Here is a 12274-nt window from a genome sequence, read left to right as displayed (position 1 = left end):
ATTTTAATGCTCCAAAACTGGGTGTGCTGATGGCACATCATCGTGCCCTTAAAACAGGTGAATTTTGCAGTATGTAACTTATCTCAATAAAGCTGTTTAAAAATATTAGGCAAAGCCTCTCTGTCTTCCTTTTTCAACCGAAGTTTAACGCTGAGGTGTGGCCCTAACTACCTTTCTCCATTTAAGGCTGCCCAAACAACAGACCAAAATTAAGCCTTTGTCCAATGGCAGAACTGTAGTTCTCAATGATTTTACGCCCTCTGTGGAGCCCAGCATAGCATACTGTAACTTATGCCATAGTTCCTTTCAAATACATACCCATCTATTTTAAGTAGTTCACACTTGCTGGAGGCCAACTCTACAAATATTTCCCCCTCACAGGATTGTAAGTTATATGGAATCTTGGGTGTAATATATTGAAAAAACTAACAGATGTCAGGTTCCTCATCTATTAAAAATTAAAACTAAGATTTTAAAAGTTCCTTCAAGTGGTTCTCTCTCTATTCAGCAGGTAGAGTCAATGGTTTCCCATTGTTCCTAGGATGAAGACCAAAATCTTAGTCCTATCGTGGCCTGAAAGGACTGCTATGAGTTACCCTGGCTTCTTTTTTCTTTTTTAACATCTTTATTGGAGTATAATTGCTTTACAGTGGTGTGTTAGTTTCTGCTTTATAACAAAGTGAATCAGTTATACATATGTTCCCATATCCCCTCCCTCTTGCGTCTCCCTCCCGCCCTCCCTATCCCACCCCTCTAGGTGGTCACAAAACACCGAGCTGATCTCCCTGTGCTATGTGGCTGCTTCCCACTAGCTATCTTACTTTTGGTAGTGTATATATGTCCATGCCACTCTCTCACTTTGTCCCAGCTTACCCTTCCCCCTCCCCGTGTCCTCAAGTCCATTCTCTAGTAGGTCTGCATCTTTATTGCCGTCCTGCCCCTAGGTTCTGGCCCTCTTCTTTAACGTCATCAACTTGACCCTTTCATTCTGTCAGAATTGCCAAGCTCTCCTCTACTCCAGGCCCTTTACATATAATCCCATCTGTCTGGTATGTGCCCTCTAGCCTTTGCAGGACCAGCTCCAACTCGTTCAGCACTCCATAAACTTGTGGTGATTGTTATCAGGGTTCAAGCCCCAGGTTTCATGACTCCTAGGTATTGTATGACCTTAGGATAGTGCGTAACCTCTCTCTGCATCTCAGTTTAATCTATAATAGTAAAGTAGCAATGATAGGATTGCTGTAAAATAATGCATGTAAGTGCTATAGATTAATACCTGGCTGTTATGGGATGAGTTGTGCCCTCAAATTCATATTATTGACAGAAATAAGCAATAAAAAGTCTGTAATGGGACTAGAAAAGAATTTTATTCGAGCCAAACTGAGGACTATAGCCAAGGAGACAGTCTCTCAGATAGCTCTGAGGCACTGTTCCAAAGAAGCATGGTTTTTAGCACAGCTTTGTATCTTGTCAGAGCAAAGAACATCAAACATTACAGGGTACATTCCTTCAAAATTTCAAAGAAGATAGATGAGCACGTACACAGCAAATCAGCCTGGTCTTGGCGCCTGCAAAGAGAGTCTTATCATCAAAGAAGTGTAGCGTTGATGTTCCAGGAAGGGAGGTATTTATCTCTATCTTCAAAAGAGACATTCTTTACTTCTGGACAATGTACCCTTTTCTTTAATGGTTAGAGCAGATGTACAGTGTATGCTTAATATGCCACAAAACAGGCTATTCTAGTTAGCATAAAGTTTAAAGTTAAATCATGTATAAGCCAGGATGACATCCCCACACCTCAATATGAGAAAATTTCTTCCATCCAAATACCCAGGATCCCAGAGAATGACCATATTTGTAGATAGGGTCTTTTTTTTTTTTTTAATCTTTTTTTCTTTAGCCGCACCACACGGCTTGCGGGATCTTAGTTCCATAACCAGGGATGGAACCTGTGACCCCTGCAATGGAAGCGAGAGTCCTAACCACTGGACCACCAGGGAATTCCCTGTAGATAGGGTCTTTAAAGAGATAACTAAGTTAAAATGAGGTCATTAGAGTGGGCCCTAGTCCAATATGATGGTTGTCTTTATAAGAAGAGGAAATATGGACAGAGGTACAGAGAGAAGACACAGGGAGAAGATGGCCATCCATAAGCCAAGGAGGAAGGTCTCAGAACAAATCAGCCCTGCTGACACCATGATCTCAGACTTCTAGCTTCAAAAATTGTGAGAAAATTGGGGTCTTCCCTGGTGGCGCAGTGGTTGAGAGTCCGCCTGCAGATGCAGGGGACACGGGTTCGTGCCCCGGACCGGGAAGATCCCACATGCCATGGAGCAGCTGGGCCCGTGAGCCATGGCCACTGAGCCTGCGCGTCCGGAGCCTGTGCTCCACAACCGGAGAGGCCACAACAGTGAGAGGCCCGCATACCGCAAAAAAAAAACAAGAAAAAGAAAAAAAATTGTGAGAAAATAAATTTCTGTTGTTCGTGCCACCCAGTTGTGGTACTTTGTTATGGCAGCCCTAGCAAGCTAATACATTGGCATATGGTGACTATTCAATAAATGTCAGGTATTATTTCTCAAGGAAGGTCTCTCTGAACTAGCTCAGGACCCGTTTCATAAATTCTTACAGCCCCCAGCATTTTGCTTCATAGAACCTATCACAATTTGTAATTATGTATTTGTGCTTTTTTCTTTCTAATTACTGGCTCTCTCTAGTGTTAGATTGTAAGGTCCCTGAGAACAGGGACCAAACCTATTTTATCTATTACTATTCCTGTCACCAGCTCAGTTCCCTGCTCATGCACATAAAAGCTGCAATAAAGACTTTGGGATACATAGTTGAAAGTTGCTAAAAGAGTAGATTTTAAAAGTCCTCACCACAAGAAAAAAATTTTTGTAACTAAGTATGGTGATGGATGTCAATTAGACTTACAGTAGTGATCACTTCACAATACATACAAATATTGAATCATTATGTTGTACACCTGAAACTTATATAATATTTTATGTCAATTTACCTCAATTTGAAAAAGGAAAAGGTCTACCATTTAAAAAAAACAAGAAAGCATTTTTTGGGGAATTCCCTGGCGGCCCAGTGGTTAGGAGCCGGGCCCTGGGTTCAATCCCTGGTTGGGGAACTAAGATTCCGCAAGCTGCATGGCATGGCCAAAAAACCCCCACATATTTGGCCAAATGAAAGCCCTCAATATTCAATATCATAATAGCTGATTTAATCATAAGTGCCTGTAGTAAGGCACTTGTTCCTATTTTATAGATGGAAAACTGAGGTTTGAAGAGATGAAATAACTGGGCTAATATTGTACAACTGGTTAATAAGAGAACCAAGACTTAAATCTGGGAGAGACTGGCCACCATGCTAGACTGCCTCTTTATATTTCAATTAATCCATGAACAGGTATAAACATATACACGTGAAATTATAGATAATCTAAGAGAGCTTGGATTAGATAACTAATATATGGTTACTCAAAATCACCAAGAACAATTGCTGAATGTGGGAGTGAGGTAAGGAATAAGAGGAAAGGAGCAATTTTCCTGCACCCAAAGAAAATTTGTATCACTGAATTCGGCAAATATTTCCTGAGAAACTGCTGTGTGCCCAGCGCTATGTACAATACAAAGACCCAGCTCTTGCCTGGCCAGGGCTTTAGTTCTTGTATGAACACTAGTAACAATGATGTCAGACAAAGTGTTAACTGCATTAGGGGTACAAAGTACTGGGGGTTGGGTGGCCAGATTTAGCAAATAAGATATTTATCTGAATTTCAGATAAACACTAAAAACAATTTGTTGTTTATCTGAAATTCAAATTTAACTGAGTGTCCTGTATTTTATCTGGCAACCCTAACAGTGATGGAGTTCCACTTAGAACATGAGCAAAGACAGAGAAGCAAGAAAGCATATATGTGTTCAGAAAACAAGTAGATGTGTTTAGAAGAGAATAAGGTCAGAGAAGTAGGTGAACCCATGTTGAGAAGGTCTTGAGAGCCACGGCAGGAGAGAAGGAGGAAGAGGAACCAGTAACAAAGAATAGTCAGGGGCTTCCCTGGTGGCGCAGTGGTTAAGAATCCACCTGCCTATGCAGGGGACACGGGTTTGAGCCCTGGTCCGGGAAGATCCCACATGCCGCGGAGCAACGAAGCCCGTGCGCCACAACTACTGAAGCCCGCATGCCTAAAGCCCATGCTCCGCAACAAGAGAAGCCACCGCAATAAGAAACCCTCACACCACAACGAAGAGTAGCCCCCACTCACTGCAACTAGAGAAAGCCCGCACGCAGCAACGAAGACCCAATGCAGCCAAAAATAAATAAATAAATAAGACCAGTCAGAGAGGCAGGAGAAGAACCCCAGGAGTAGAGTGCAGTGTTCCAGCAGGCCCTGGAGAAGACTTGTTCAGGAGAGGACAATCTAATAGGTCTAGGCTTCAAATGTCATATGCTACCAAGAGGTTCAGTAGGAATAAGACTCAGAAGGTCACTGAATTCAGCAATTGAGTTTTTATATGAAAATTAAAATCATATGGTATCAGTTATATGGGGAATCTAAAAAAAGATGTTAATGAACTTATTTACAAAACAAAAATAGACTCACAGACATAGAAAACAAAGGGGCCAGCAGGGGTGGGGGAGATAAATTAAGAGTTTGGGATTAACATATACACACTACTAGGTATAAAATAGATAAACATCAAGGACCTACTGTATAGCACAAGGAAGTATATTCAATGTCTTGTAATAATTTATAATGGAAAAAAATCTGTAATATATATATCTGAATTATTTTGCTGTACATTTGAAACTAACACAACATTATAAATTAACTATACTTCAATTTTTTTAAATACCCAAAAAATAAATTTAAAAATAGAAAAGGAGGGGCTTACCTGGTGGCGCAGTGGTTGAGAGTCCACCTGCCGATGCAGGGGACACGGGTTCGTGCCCCAGTCCTGGAGGATCCCACATGCCGCGGAGTGGCTGGGCCCGTGAGCCATGGCTGCTGAGCCTGTGCGTCCTGAGCCTGTGCTCCGCAACGGGAGAGGCCACAACAGTGAGAGGCCCGCGTACCGCAAAAAAAAAAAAAAAAGGAAGTTAAAATAATAATGAGATATGCTTTTCACCCATCAGATTGACCAAGTTCAAAAGTTTGAAAATGAGCAATGTTGGTGAGGGTCAGGGAAATAAGACACTATGGTGGGAATATGTTACTTTAACCTCTTGAAGGCAATGTGACAAAGTAAGAAAATAATATCATATAATAAAGGCTAATGTTATGTGTTTATTGCATACCAGGTGCTATTCTAAGCAGTTTCCTTTGTATATTAACTCATTGAATTTTCACAGCAACCCTGTGGGGGAGGTCCTATTAGAGATGGGGAAACTCTGGCATTAGAGATGAGGAGGTTAAGGGACTTGTCCAAGTTCATCCAACTGGTAAGAGGACGAGACAGCACGTGGCTCCAGTCTGTGCTCTACTACAATATCCTGGCCCTATCAGTCAAAAATCTAAAAGGCAACTACTCTGACACAGAAATATCCCTTCTAGGAAAATGGTCTACCAGAATATTCACACATGTGTGCAAAGACAATTGAACGACATTATTTATTGCAGCATGGTTTGAAAAACAATCTCAATGTCCATTAGCAGGAGACTAATTAAACACATTTTGGTACAGGCTTAGAGTGGAAAACTATGCAGCCCTTAGAAAGAATGAGGCAGATCTATAAGTATGCATATGGAATGATCTCTGAGCCATAGTGTTGGGTGAAAAGAGCAAGACATAGAAGTGTGCCCCTACTGGGGTAAAAAAAAAAAAAAAGCGAATATAGATGTGATACACACATACACTTGTGTATACAAAGATTATCTCTGAAGGGATGGTTGCCAAGAAAATGAGCTAGAAAATGATTGCTTCTGTGGAGGAGAGAACTCAGTCACAGGTGGGAGGGAGGAAGGTTTACTCTCCATCTCATTCTCTTTGGTGCTGTTTGAATGTTTTTCCTTGTGCATGTACTGCTTTTTCAAAATACACCATTTTTTTTCAGGCTTTAAAAAAGAGATTATAATAGCCAATGGTTTTGTAGCGCTCTCCATTTTATAATGTGCACTCATACGCATGAGTTTCTTTGATGCTCAAGTGATCTTAGAGGAGAGCCTTATTGACCCCTTTCTGGAGAGTCATGTTATAGACATGAGATACTCTATCAGAGACCGCCATTTGGAATGGATTCTCTAGAGTGCTGAGCTACAGCAGTGGTGCTTTTATTGTCATTCGTGAGAGGCAGAGGCCTGAGCAGTGCAGGCCTGTGTGTTTAGCTGTCTCAGCACACAGAGTTCCTCCAGTAATTATACAAATCCAACCTGACAGCAGGGCTTTGATAAGCAGTTTCATCTATATGACCTGAGGGGAACAGAGTGACCAGGGCTTAATGAGTGGGAGGAAGAATGGGTGACTTTGGGAGGTGAAGACATTTGGTGATGAAGAAAAGGTGAGATACATGCAGGAATGAGGCGGGGAGGGTGGGGGCTACTGGGAGAAAGGAAAGTCAGAAAGGTTGTGTGAGCAGGGAATAATGGAACGAGCTGTCTTTGCCAATCGCAGGTCTAGGCTGTCATCTTAGCTCTGCCTTGGAAGGGCTATGTGTCCTTAGGACAGTTATTTTTTAAATGTGTGTATTGCACAGTATTTTTTTTAACATCTTTATTGGAGTATAATTGCTTTATAATGTTGTGTTAGTTTCTGCTGTACAACAAAGTGAATCAGCTATACATATACACATATCCCCATATCTCCTCCCTCTTGCGTCTCCCTCCCACCCTCCCTATCCCACCCCTCTAGGTGGTCACAAAGCACCCAGCTGATCTCCCTGTGCTATGCGGCTGCTTCCCACTAGCTATCTGTTTTACATTTGGTAGTGTATGTATGTCCATGCCACTCTCTCACTTCGTCCTAGCTTACCCTTCCCCCTCTCCGTGTCCTCAAGTCCATTCTCTACGTCTTCATCTTTATTCCTGTCCTGCCACTAGGTTCATCAGTACCGTTTTTTTTAGATTCCATATATATGCGTTAGCACACGGTATTTGTTTTTGCCTTTCTGACTTACTTCACTCTGTATGACAGACTCTAGGTCCATCCACCTCATTACAAATAACTCAATTTCATTCCTTTTTATGGCTGAGAAATATTCCATTGTATATATGTGTTGCACAGTATTTGAACACAGTGCTTGATGTAAAAACATTTCGAACCATATAAATAACATAAAAGCCCCCATCTGCCCCCACTTAATTTCACCCCCCTTACCAGAGGAAAGTACCATATCATGCTACTGGGGTTTTTCTGAGGTGTTTTGATATGCACCATTATGCGTAAGGTACAATATATAGGTTATATACATATATAGGATACAATATAGATTTCTATTGATACATAGAATATATAATATTTTATATTAATACAAATAGAGAATAGGTATATTTGGAAACATAATTTGGTTTGTTTACAGAAATGAGATCATTCTATGTGTGAATATATGTATATGTAAATTTTTTTTCAGTTTAAAATACATTGTGGAGCTCTTTTCATGTCAGTACTGTTAAAAACCAATATTCATCCGAATAAGTTTGAAGATCTAATTAGCTTTAATCAATGATTCACGCATCAGGGAGCAACCCATCTTGTAAATAGACGGGAGCTCTAAGGGGGCGTTGTATAAACTGGAAGATTTTTATAGGAAGAAATGTGGGGCAAGGGAGCTATTAGCAAATGAAAATAAAAGGTTTTTTAAGGCCAAGATGTCTTCTTTTGGGGTGGGAAACGGGCAAGGTCTTTATCATGCAAACTATCTCTACTTCGGGGAGGAGGATGGGAAGGAAGAGGGCACAGATGACAGATCACCTCTGTGTGCTGACCAGAAAATTCCAGAGACGGTTAAGATTTCATTTCTGGTGAAGGTTGAAACTACAATTAGGTTAGGTATTAAATCTAGATTTAGTATCACGGGAACGAATGGCGCCATTTTGGGTTTTTCTCCTTAACAGGACATATTGATCTACTTTATTTTTTATGGATGCTACATCATATTCCATAGTATGTATTTAGCAGAGTTTATTTAACCACACTACTATTGATGAACTGTAAGACTTTTTATAAATTTTTACTATCACAAACAATGCTGCAATGAATATCCTTTTACGTGCTTTACTTTTTTTTTTGGCCCTGCCGCACGGCTTGCAGGATCATAGTTCCCCGACCAGGGATCGAACCTGTGCCCCCTGCAGTGGAAATTCGGAGTCCTAACCCCTGGACTGCCAGGGAATTTCCTCCTTGTACATATTTTAATGTGCAAATATTCCTCATGTTTTCCGGTGTTCGATTTTTTGTTGTTGTTAAATTTTATTTATTTATTTTTGGCTGCATTGGGTCTTCGTTGCTACCCACAGGCTTTCTCTAGTTGCAGTGCGTGGGCTTCTCGATGCAGTGGCTTCTTTTGTTGCGGAGCACGGGCTCTAGGTGCGTGGGCTTTGGTAGTCGCGGCACGCGGGCTCAGTAGTTGTGGCTCCCGGGCTTAGTTGCTCCTCAGCATGTGGGATCTTCCTGGACCACGGCTCGAACCCATGTCCTCTGCATTGGCAGGTGGATCCTTAACCACTGCGCCACCAGGGAAGCCCCCTGTGTTAGATATTTAGGTACCTAGAAACTGGATTGCTGGGGTGAAGTGTATGCACAATTAAAATTTTGATAGCTACTATTTAATTGTTTTCCCTACTATTTAATTGTACGTACCAATTTAGATTCCCATCAATAATATACTGAAGCACACTTTTCTCTATACATCAGCTCTGGATATTGTCAAACCTAAATTTTTGCCAATTTAGTGGTTTAAAAATATTTCATTGTTGTCTTATTTTTCCTATGCTCAATTACTAGCCGGCATCTTTCATATGCTAATTGATCATTTGTTTTTCTTCTTCTGTAAATTGTTCACATTTGCAGTGGATATTTTGATTATTTTGCTGGCATCCAGTCCACTCCCTCTCCCAGAGTATAAGAGAAATTCCATCTGGGTGTGACCCTACTCTCAGCTCTACTGAGTGCCACAATCAGCATAATCTCACCCTTGTTTTCCAAGTGATTAAATTAAAAGGCCTAAATCAATCAGGCAGGAATGTGTATTCCTCAGGTATAGTAGGTACAGTGCCTAGGGCCCACAGTCTTTTCATGAGGACATGAAAACATCTTAATTTCTTCTAAAATCAAAAGAAAATAAATGAACTTTTAGGCTAAAGAAGATGACTTTATAAATGTTATGGACTGAATTGTGTCCCCCCAAAATTCATCCCCAATCTCTAATGTGATTGTATTTGGTGATAGAGCCTTTAAGGAGGTAATTGTAATTAAGGTTAAGTGAAGTTGTAAGAGTGGGGCCCTAATCCCATAGGACTGGTACCCTTATAAGGAGAGGTTGAGACACCAAACAGTTCTCTCGCTCCATGTCTACATAGAAGAAAGGCCATGTATTTTGTCATGGCCCCTGAACAGAAGAATATAATACGTAATATTTGTGTATCCATCTTTACTATCAGTGCAGTCATAAAATGTAATAAAAAAAAACCTGTTTTAATGGGGGAAGGGAACCATGAAGTCAAAAGTGTCTGAGGCCCATAAAAGCCATAATGTGGCCCTGCAATCAGGCCCTAACATTCTCTTGGTGCAAGCCTTTAGAGTAATGGTAAGGAAAGAAGACTGCTTTGGATGGTTAGGTGTGCTGATATGAGGCCTGGAACAGCTGCAGCTACTTTGCTATTACAAGGGAAGGTAATACCCTAAAGAAAACAGAGAAAAACAGACTAAAAAATTACAGAAATATGCAATCAGAGCTCTGAGCCCTTATGCCTCTCTGCTTAAAAATACAACAAAAATAATTTTTTTTAACCAAGTAATGCATGCATGCATTTGTTTTGTTTTATTTTGTTTTTTTGCGGTATGCGGGCCTCTCACTGTTGTGGCCTCTCCCGTTGCGGAGCACAGGCTCCAGACGCGCAGGCCCAGCGGCCATGGCTCACAGGCCTAGCTGCTCCACGGCATGTGGGATCTTCCTGGACGGGGCCACGAACCCGTGTCCCCTGCATCGGCAAGCAGACTCTCAACCACTGTGCCACCAGGGAAGCCCTGGGTTTTCTTTCTTTTTTTTTTTTTAATGAATTTATTTATTTATTTTTGGCTGCGTTGGTTCTTCGTTGTTGCACGTGGGGTGGGCTTTCTCTAGTTGTGGCGAGCTGGAGGCCACTCTTCGTTGCCTTGCATGGTCTTCTCATTGTGGTGGCTTCTCTTGTTGCAGAACACAGGCTCTAGGCGCGCAGGCTCAGTAGTTGTGGCACACAGGCTTAGTTGCTCCACAGCATGTGGGATCTTCCCAGACCAGGGCTCGAACCTGTGCCCCCTGCAATTGCAGGCAGATTCCTAACCACTGTGCCACCAGGGAAGCCCCATGCATTTGGTTTTAAAAGTTAAATAGTAAAATTATTATTTTTTTAAAAATTAAATAATTAATTAATTTTGGCTGCATTGGGTCTTTGTTGCTTTGCACGGGCTTTCTCTAATTGTGGTGAGTGGGGGCTGCTCTTCGTTGTGGTGCGTGGGCTTCTCATTGCAGTGGCTTCTCTTGTTGTGGAGCATGGGCTCTAGGCATGCAGGGTTCAGTCGTTGTGGCACGTGGGCTCAGTAGTTGTGGCGCATGGGCTTAGTTGCTCTGCGGCATGTGGGATCTTCCCATACCAGGGCTCAAACCCATGTCCTCTGCATTGGCAGGTGGATTCTTAACCACTGTGCCACCAGGGAAGTCCCAGTAAAATTATTTTTAATAAGACTAGTATTTTATACCACTCCTCTCCATAGTCCCCAGGATGCCCCCCCGCAATGGCCACCACCCTCAATTCTTCTGGATGCCTCCCTAGTATTTAACTTTTGTATGTCTAAAAAGTTTCTTTTTATTTTATTTTTTATGTATTTGGCTGCACCGGGTCTTAGTTGCGGCACATGGGATCTTTTTAGTTGCAGCATGGGGGCTCTTAGTTGCGGTATGTGGGACCTAGTCCCCTGACCAGGGATCAAATCTGGGCCCCCTGCATTGGGAGTGCAAAGTCTTAACCGCTGGACCACCAGGGAAGTCCCATAAACAATATCTTTATAATTTCTTTTTTACTCTAATAATGATAACAGGAATGGACACATGTAAAGTGTTTAGTGCTCAACAAATGGTAGCTTTAATGCTATAAATCATCAAAGTAACGCAATGAGTAAAATATTATTTTTACCCTTCTGATGAAGAAACAGAGGCGCCAGAGAGGATGTTACTCTCATGAGCTTTCACACCTTGTAAGGGGCTGGAACTAGGATTCTAAATCCAGAGCCACAGTAATTCACATATCACCTGAAACCACCATCTTGAAAACCGCTGGGGTGGAACGTGATACAACAGAACTTGCTGAGAATAAAGAGGGTAAGGCATGGTGGGGCTGCGGACCTGGATTTAGTGAAGCCCTGGAATAGGGTTGCCGGATAAATTACACAACACCTAAATTTGGATTTCAGATAAACCCTGAGTAATTTTTTAGTACAAGTATGTACCAGCTAAAAAGTTATTTGTTGTTTATCTGATATTCATACTAACTGGAGGCCTTGCATTTTAATTTGCTTAAAGAGGTACCTAGGAAGCAAGGGCATCATTTCAGCGCAGGGAGTTAGCCCCAGCCAGGAGCCCGCACTTAAGAGCGTCCGTGAGGGCCAGTGATAAATCCAACCCCTGCCACTAGGCGGCAGTAGAGGACTGAGCAGGACAGGGGGAGGGGCTGATGGTGGCTGCAGAGCAGGCCGAGGAATGGGCTTTGGGACTGCTGTCCATCATGGCTAGAATTTCAAATCAAATCACAAAGGAAGGAACAGGCAGCTCACAGAAAAAGAACAGCTTATTCATGACTAATAAACATGAAAAGAAGCTCAGCTCCATTCATAATTAAATGAATAAACCTGAATTAAAATGAGATATTTTCCAACTCTCAAATTGGCAAAAATAAAAATATCAAAAGGATTAATAATACTCAATGTTCTGAAAGTGTGAGGAAATACTGTGTGGGTGGAGACTAGCAGATCACCTTTGGATTAATATAAAAATTTAAATTGCATGTAGCCTTTAACCAGTGATTTAACTTTTAGGGATCTATCAAACAAATTTGCTTTCACATATATGTGGA

The sequence above is a fragment of the Aethalodelphis obliquidens genome, unplaced genomic scaffold (genome assembly GCF_003676395.1).
Source record: "Aethalodelphis obliquidens isolate GAN/ISIS:26980383/991018 unplaced genomic scaffold, ASM367639v1 scaffold14, whole genome shotgun sequence".
Classification (NCBI taxonomy): domain Eukaryota; kingdom Metazoa; phylum Chordata; class Mammalia; order Artiodactyla; family Delphinidae; genus Aethalodelphis; species Aethalodelphis obliquidens.
This window is presented reverse-complemented; position numbering follows the sequence as displayed.